At 41.8% G+C, this 8,385-nt stretch overlaps 1 protein-coding gene across 1 annotated transcript in view; it reads left to right on the top strand.

Annotated features, from left to right (window-relative positions):
- Positions 1–1,514: 1,514 nt before the first annotated feature.
- The window catches only part of neto1l (neuropilin (NRP) and tolloid (TLL)-like 1, like), a 75,105-nt gene continuing 68,234 nt past the window's right edge, over positions 1,515–8,385 (top strand). The window contains exon 1 of the mRNA XM_063912298.1: positions 1,515–1,528. The gene's annotated coding sequence lies outside the window, so the exon portion shown is untranslated. The remainder of the gene's footprint in view (positions 1,529–8,385) is intronic.

The following is an 8,385-nucleotide window of genomic DNA, read 5'->3' as shown; positions in this document are numbered from 1 at the left end:
AATGAGGCAGCTAATAAACCAAATTAGCAAAACATACACTAATTAATCAGTCAATTAATTATGCATTGCTCTGTCTTTGCTCACTGAATATATTCCCAATTTTGAGAATGGATTTGTGGAATTGTCTTTGAAGCCTGATATTGTTTTGTTTTTTAATTCAACTCTGCAAAACCCAATTGGCCACAATTGAGAAATGCCCTGAAGAGTTTTCAATGGATTAAGCGTTAACAGCAATGAGTGAAGTGGAGTGGGCTCCCTCCTGTTTTACGGTGAGTCAATCAAAGCTTTTCTAATTGATTATTTCATTATAACACGTGATTTAACTCTCCATTTAGCTCCTTTTGTTTATTTGTCTCATGACCAATGAATAATTCACAAAGCTCAGCTATTTCAATTCCAAAACCCCTTTTCAATTAGACATTCATTATTTAGGAAGCGATCATCGTTAACTTCCAAACCGTGCCACTCCAAAGTCTTCCATCGCCCGTTTGGTTAGCGATTGTTTGGCCTGATGATGTTTAATAGAGAGCTGACTCTGCAATTTAAAAGTGAGCTGCTGGGAACGAAAAGCCCCGAGGTAATGATTATGTCACACGTTATTACTCTGTTCTTCTTTCCTTCTCTCTTTACTTCTTCCCTTTCGCAGCTCGCCAGCGATGCTCCTTTTGCCAAGAAGTTCAAACATTTCATCTCGCAGTGAGGAAGAGGAGCAAGCAATTAGACCCATAAATAAAGAGGAGCCCTGAACCAAACGGGAGCCAGGAGGGTGTCATCTCGCCGGGTTCACAACAAGGTTGAGAATTCAATATGGTGCTTCAGCCTGAAAAAGCAGAATTGTGTCGAGGAGCGAATGTCCAGAAGAATGTCCCAGCATGCATCAGCTTTAATGATTTATGTTCACATGACAGCGTGTTTCTTGTGTTGGAGCTGACCCATTTATGCCTCCCGCTGAGGGCAATAAATGATGTCTTGTATTATGAATCGCTAAAGGTGTGACCCACCATGCAGCGTTATTCCCAATGCATAATTTATGACATGCAATTCATTTAGATCAAGCCTGGATTTCTCCTTATTCCTGTGAATTTCAGGTTGCATTTTACTTGGAATATAAAATACTAAAAGCATTAAATATGATTATTTGGAATAAAACCTCATACATGACAGCAGTCTAAGAGTGAACATTATTCTGCATCAAATTTCACTTTTTTAAGGCTGAATTTCAGTATTTCTAACTTGAAGACAAATCAATGAATTTCTCTTGTGATTTTTCTTCCGGGAACCAAATCTGTTTTCTGCAATTCTTGATACAGGCTTCAGGAAAAAGGTGAATTGAGAAACAGACCCGTGCTCTGTGCACGCTGAGGACAGGTATATTTAATATTCGTCCTACTTCTGCCTGACCTTTGTTGTGCGTGTGTTGCAGCTGCTGAGTGAAGACAGTGGGTCACAGATCCAGTATCACCAGGGTGGCAGCAGAACAGGAGGTTTCAGCTCCTCTTTATCACTGGGGATGGGAAAGGACGGACAGGTAGGTCACTCCCACCATCACTCTCTGTCTCACTCCATACATTACTGATGGCAGAGGGGCTGCAGGTGAGATTCCTCTAAAGACGGAATGACTTTGACCAGCTGGGTGCAGCGAAACCAGCTAACACTGACTCACTGTGGACCTACACGTTGATATGATGCATTTGTTTGTACATAGCAGATATGGTCCAACATTTGGATTTGTACTCCTGCAGAATGACGGTCCCTTACAACTGAACTTCCTTGTCATTTCCCAGATGTAGTAGTGTACAGAGTCACAGATTGCATTGTAAACATGCATCAAAACATATTGAATAGGTTCATTTGAACATCATGGTTTAGCTTGGAAAGTGTTTGTTTGTTTAGGTATTTTGTAAATTAATATAAGGGAAGTTTATGGGAAGCAGACAGTTTATTCTGGGTGTGAGTCATGGGTCATTTTACGTTTCCATTTAACATTCTTCATAACTTCTGCTGACTTTGATGGAAAAGTGTTTGTTTTGCATGAAAAACAAATGCAATCTTGGAGAAAATATGCATTTTTACCGTTTCCGGCTGCGTAATGGTGTCCTTCTGAAGGATGATTCATAAATCATTGTTTTTCTAGATCTGTTTGGGTCTTCATGATCCCTGTTGGGATATAAGTATCCGTCTGTGATTTGTTGCTGGGCAGGAGGAGTTTTCTTATCGTATTTTTACTGAAAACATCGGCTCACTGAGTCAATGAAAATGGTGAAATTGAGGGCAGGCAGGACACTAAGAGCCCAAAGACGCTAAAAAATAGTTTTCACATCATTAAGGGTGTTTGCAGATGCATCCCCATCACCTTCACACTGAGTTTATCCTAATTAACTCATTTCCAGGACATTGTGAAAACACGTGTGGCAATTTCATGGCCGTTGTGTTTTGTCTGACGCCACATTTAATTAGAAATCGTTGAGTGTGAACAACAGGCTCATTACAGGCTTACAAATAACATTCACAGCTGACAAGTTCGTTAGCTGAAATAATACTTCTTTGCTTTTTTATTCCAGCCTAGTTTTTTGGATAATGAACTGGAAGAAAATCCGAAAAAACAATCCTAATTTCTCTCAAATCTGAAACCAAAAACAGGTCCCAGGGTTAAGGGGTCATAGAGTTTAAAGTGTGATCGAGTGTTGAGTGATGACTTCACCAATTATAGGAACATATGAGCTAACAGCAGAGAGATATTCATCATTTAGAAATACAACCAGTCTGAAGGTCATAATGGAAATACCCGTTTATCTTTAATATAGGATGGATGGTGGTCATGTGACTTACTGAGTTAGTACCATTATCCTAATGTCATTCAGAGGATTCTTTAATAACTATAATCATTATCCATGTCTTGAGTTTCTCTTAAAGCTATTTACTCTTTTGAATTCACATTAGACTTTAAATCAAAGCGCTTCCATGTTTGCTTTTGTTTCGCCGTTGTTTTCATTTAGAGCTTTTGGTGTGCTTCTTCAAGGTCAAATGGTGACTCATCAGAGGAGCGTTACCTCACGTGTGTGTGTGTGTGTGTGTGTGTGTGTGTGTGTGTGTGTGTGTGTGTGTGTGTGTGTGTGTGTGTGTGTGTGTGTGTGTGTGTGTGTGTGTGTGTGTGTGTGTGTGTGTGTGTGTGTGTGTGTGTGTGTGTGTGTGTGTGTGTGTGTGTGTGTGTGTGTGTGTGTGTGGGGTGAAGATGGAGCGGTAACCTGAAGTATATTTCAGCCTCAGAGACATTAATGTCTGGTGTTCAGCGGCAGGTATGAGTCAGCCGTCGTAATGACTGGGCGGCGGCACAGAGGTGTTTGTGTTTGTGACCTAGATACTAACGGGACACACTGTGCCCGTCATTTGTCCAACACTGCCCGTCCAAATGGCTTATTAAAATAACAACCTAAGCTTTAAAAAAAACCAGGGCATCACAACAGAGCCATGATTGCTTTCCAAATGATGTGATATTTCACTAAAACTCTGCTAAGACAAACAATAAGCAAACATGGACATGGTGAAAAGGATTATGCTTCTTTCAAATGTCTTTAAATTAAGCTCCAGATGTTTTTAAAATGACACTAATTGACTATTTTTATTGCACCATGTGCTAGTTTGACTGTGTAGATGCATCACTGTAGAAGTGAATGACCAGAAACACAAATCATTTCTCTGTCTTTACAGATTCAATCTGGATGTAACATCTGGGGAAACCCTTTATACTTTTATTTTTAATTGACTTATCTCTTATGCAGTAAATTACACATGCAGAATGGACAGTGAAGCACAGTGAAACATGGTCAATTCCTGCACGCAGAGATGCTGTTGCACAATAAATGAATGCTGTGAGTCCTAAATATCTCTATAACTGTCTGATCGTATGAAATAAGTGGCTATAAGTACCAATGATGCTTGTAAACTACAAGTGGCCCCAACTCCAGACCCTTTGGCCCCAATAATTGGACTTTGATTGTGCTGCTGCAATTGTGGATGGTGCCACTCAAACATAAATGTCTGAAAGAGAAGGCACTTCAGGCAGGTCTTGTTTTTATGCGTAAAGCAGCTTTGAAAAGGCTTTTTATGTCTGCAAGCTTCACACTTCTCCACAGAAACAACCTCTGCATTTTGAGCCTGTGTATTAAATCATGCAAACCACAGTTTGATAAACTTCCTATTACCTTGTGTGAGATATTGATAAAAAAAAAACTATGCAGATGTATGTAGGAAGTGCTGCTGCAGTTGTGCCAAAGCTGCAAGAATGGTGCATGGAGACACTAAGAGCCCAGACATGACCCGGGGACACAAAGACATTAAATCAGACTGATCTTCTTCAGGAGGGGGTTTTAAAGAGAGTGTTTTTGAACAGAAATTATGAGAAAAATAAGTGTTTTTCTAACATTTGAGCTTGTAAACATGTTAAGTTGCATCCTAAAATACACTAATGAACCTGAAGAGTGTAATCCGTCTCCTTTAATACCCAGTCATGTTGAGTCTGTTGAACCTGCTGAGTACATATGCACTCATCGTGTGTCACCTTGTTTTTGAAACATCAAAAGTAGAGCCTCTTTGTTTCCTCTCCAGCCATAGAAACACACAGCACAGTTGGAAACACCTCCGTCATACCTTCACACCGACGGGAAACACTGAACGATGTTTCAGTTCTCATCCCTGCTTTACACACTCCTCTGTGTTGCTTTTAGCACCAGCTTTCAAAAGGACTCTGCCATCAGAGGACTTCATTTCCCTTTGTTCTTCTCTCCACCTCTCTGCAGTAAAATCAGATGAAACGATAAGAGGTGAAAGGCTGAAAGAAGGAACGTCTGACTACTGATTTCTGCAGCTAATCACCCATAGTGCTCTGTGGGTAATGTGTGTAACCTTCTGGACTTTAACAGCGGCTTATTGGCTGCAAGTGACAGCAGAGCTGCTTCTCAAGGCTGCCGGGCGTGGAGATACGCTGTTTAATATGCATGGACTCACTAATTACAGCCCTCTTACTCTAATGATGTGGCCTTGAGACCGGCATGCAGAGGAATGGGCATGCACACACACAAGTCACTAAAAGACACAACAGCCAGGCTGGAATCAATCTGAGGAGCCCCCCAGCAAATCTGCATCCGTAGGTTGGCACATAACAGATGAAATATAACAGCAGCCCATAAACAGCAATGAGAGGAATAAGCATTTAATGACGTAAACACTCAAATGTGTGTGCACATGTGGAGAGACACACACCAGACAGAGCTTCAGATTTGTGGCTCATTGAGCTTTTATTACTAGAAAACACAAGAGATGAACGGAGGAAATTGTCTCATCAGTCGGCGATCGGATGTGTGATTGTGGGTTAGTCATTGTGCCATCAGGATATGGACCTGAGTGTGGGGGTGAGTCATCTGAAGTCTCCCCTCCTGCATCCCAAATCAGCCATCTTTTCCTCCGCTGTCTGCAGCTTTCCAGGAACACACCGCCTCGTGTGCATCACACACTTTCTTTATCACACACAGTTATTGAGCTGCCCCTGCATTTCTTCTCCTCCTCCGTGTTTCCAGTCACACACAACAACTCCACACTCCCCCTCTGTACCTTTGTTCCTGTTGTTGTCTCTCACACAGAGAGAAATAAACAAACTCCCTCTCTCAAACACTTTCAAAAGGCACTGTGGGAGCGCACTGTGGCCGAGACATTAAACACACGGAGGCAAAACGTCGTGTTTGAGCCAGCACTGCACTCTTTGATAAAAATCTGCTGCTCATTCAGAGGACGCCCTGTGTTGCAGAGGGGGACATTGCATTGTGATATACAAAGTAAATGAAGGCAGAGACATATTCTATGTCGTGCTGTCAGTTCATTAGTTCAGTTTTACATCTTTCTGTAGGGTAGATACATTGGCAATTCCCTTCTGTGAGTTCAGGCTGAAATTGAAAGCAAGGCATCCAAATTGTTCTTCAGCCCTCAGCGGGGCTTCTGCAGCTACACAGCACAAAATCCACAGCTACATGCAGCACCGTGGCTAGCAGGGGTAAGAGGAGGGGGGGATTACAGCATTGTGTTTGCTTTCTGCTGCTGTATCTTCGCCCTGCTCAGCGGGCGGTTTTCACACCAACAATGGATCAATTACCCAGTCGCAGAAGCCCATCCACAGCACTCTCACACAATTAACTCTGCCTGACACATGACGAGAAGCACCAGATGATTCAGGGCTGCTTCCTCAGGTTGTAACAATCGATCCTCTTGCCTTCCCTCTCCAAAAAAATAACAAATCATTTTTCTGTTGTACGCCGGCTCTTCCTCTGTGTGTTTGCCAGCTCATTGGGTCCTATTGAAACCCCGGGAATGTTAAGTACCACTACGCTTTATGTTAGAAATGTATAGAATGGGTCCCAAGCACCTAGAAGCTCCTGGATGCTAACTTGCATATGTTGGGCAATTGGCATAATGTGCATTAATTAGTTAGGATGTTGAATACATTCCTGACATTTTGAGGTTCAAAAATGTCATGAACCTGAGACTCTCCATATTTCGGCTCCCGATGGACTGCTTTTGATTAATTTTGAGTCGATTTCCTCATGTTGTACCAGTAGAATCCACGCAGCCTCAACTCAGGCATACTGTCCACATGAATGTGACTCACAGACAGTTTGGACTTAATTAGACACGACTGAAGCTCCATCACTGAGACGCACGGTTGTTTGCACAGACTCCAGCGTTGACCCAAAAGTCATGTTGGTAACAAAGCGTTCTGCTCTGACTGTAACGCCCCCCCGCCCGCATGAGGTCGGCCGTGAACACGACGCTGCTTTAATTGCTGTTTTGTGAGAAGACGTTTCATAGACCATTAGCTCAGAGAGTGTCAGGATGTTTGACTTCATATAATGAAAGTGTAATTACAGGCGCTTTACTCTCAGCAACAACAGGAAAATAAATAATAGGTTTCAGAGTAATAAGCCTCCAGTGTCCAGACATATGAAATGCTTTCACACACCCACACACACTGATATAAAGATCCGTGCAGGGAAACACACTACTCTGTATTATCCCCATGTAAAAACCAACCAAATTTAATAAGGCTATGGCCAAAATCAAGACAAACACGGGAACAAAAGCTAAGGGTATAGTATTTAAAATATACGTTTCTCATCATGTTAGAATTCTATCGTGTTAAATACAGACTGTGTGACACCTCTAATGGAGCTGGGTGGAGTAGCAAACCTAAATGAATGTAGGTAATTAATGTTGAGTAATATGTGATGACCAGCACTCTATGTTCCCTGTAATGTTCGCTACTCTTATAAACAAACTAATCCAGTCTCCCCTCTGATGCATGGTAGTTCCTTTCAACCCTGATTTTGCAGGAAAGGTGAAGAGCGTGCAGTCATCCATCGTGTGTGTGTGTGTGTGTGTGTGTGTGTGTGTGTGTGTGTGTGTGTGTGTGTGTGTGTGTGTGTGTGTGTGTGTGTGTGTGTGTGTGTGTGTGTGGCAAGAGGAAGGGAAAGAGAGGGAGGGAGTAGGACAGAGCTGGCTCAGCACTCTGAACGTCTGAAACTCCATCACGTTTTGTGGTGATCATGGCCCTGCGGAAACAGGAGTAAAATCTTTATGTCTTTCAGTGTGATCCTTACATGAACTCATAAATAACATAGTGGTTTTTACTTTAGGACAAACTTTTCAGAACAACTCACATTCCCATTAGCATATGTTCAGCCAGACATTTTATTGCCTCCCTGGATTTTTTTTTATTGCTCCAGCAGATGTTCTTGTGGCTATCATCAAAGAGATTTATGCAAGCTGATTACAGCCAAAGAGTCTCCAGAACTGAATAAACATATTCACGCCGGAAATGGACCCGGGCTCCTTCTGTGGCTGAAGGAGGTCTACTTTGGTCTGTAGTTTGACCTGCGTGTGTCAGACAGAGTCTAACATGTGGGATGTATAGGGTTAGGGATATCGCTGCACGTAAAGACGCTCCCTCTCATTATGCTTTCCCTTTTCCCACCTTTTTAGTAACAATACAAAACCTCCAGAAATGTGTTATAATGTCATCTCCACTCAGGATGTGTGCATTATCTGCAAAGGTGTGCAATTGTCAAACTGTCAGGAAGATTCTACCAATCATCCCCCTTTTCTGCCCAAATGAAAACCACTATTTAAATGGCAAATAAAATCAACCGTGACCTCGATAAATCTCTATATATTTCCAGCCTTTTTGGAAGCTCACTGAGTATAATTTATTATATTACATGTATTTTAATTGTGCTTTTGCACCAAGTGACCTACAAAAAATGCATTCTAACCATGAAGATACAACTACATACAATTAGTCAACTAACAAAATGAATGCAGGCTTTTACTTATTGGGAGTTA

The sequence above is a fragment of the Eleginops maclovinus genome, chromosome 21, assembly GCF_036324505.1.
Source record: "Eleginops maclovinus isolate JMC-PN-2008 ecotype Puerto Natales chromosome 21, JC_Emac_rtc_rv5, whole genome shotgun sequence".
NCBI lineage: Eukaryota > Metazoa > Chordata > Actinopteri > Perciformes > Eleginopidae > Eleginops > Eleginops maclovinus.
This window is presented reverse-complemented; position numbering and strand designations above follow the sequence as displayed.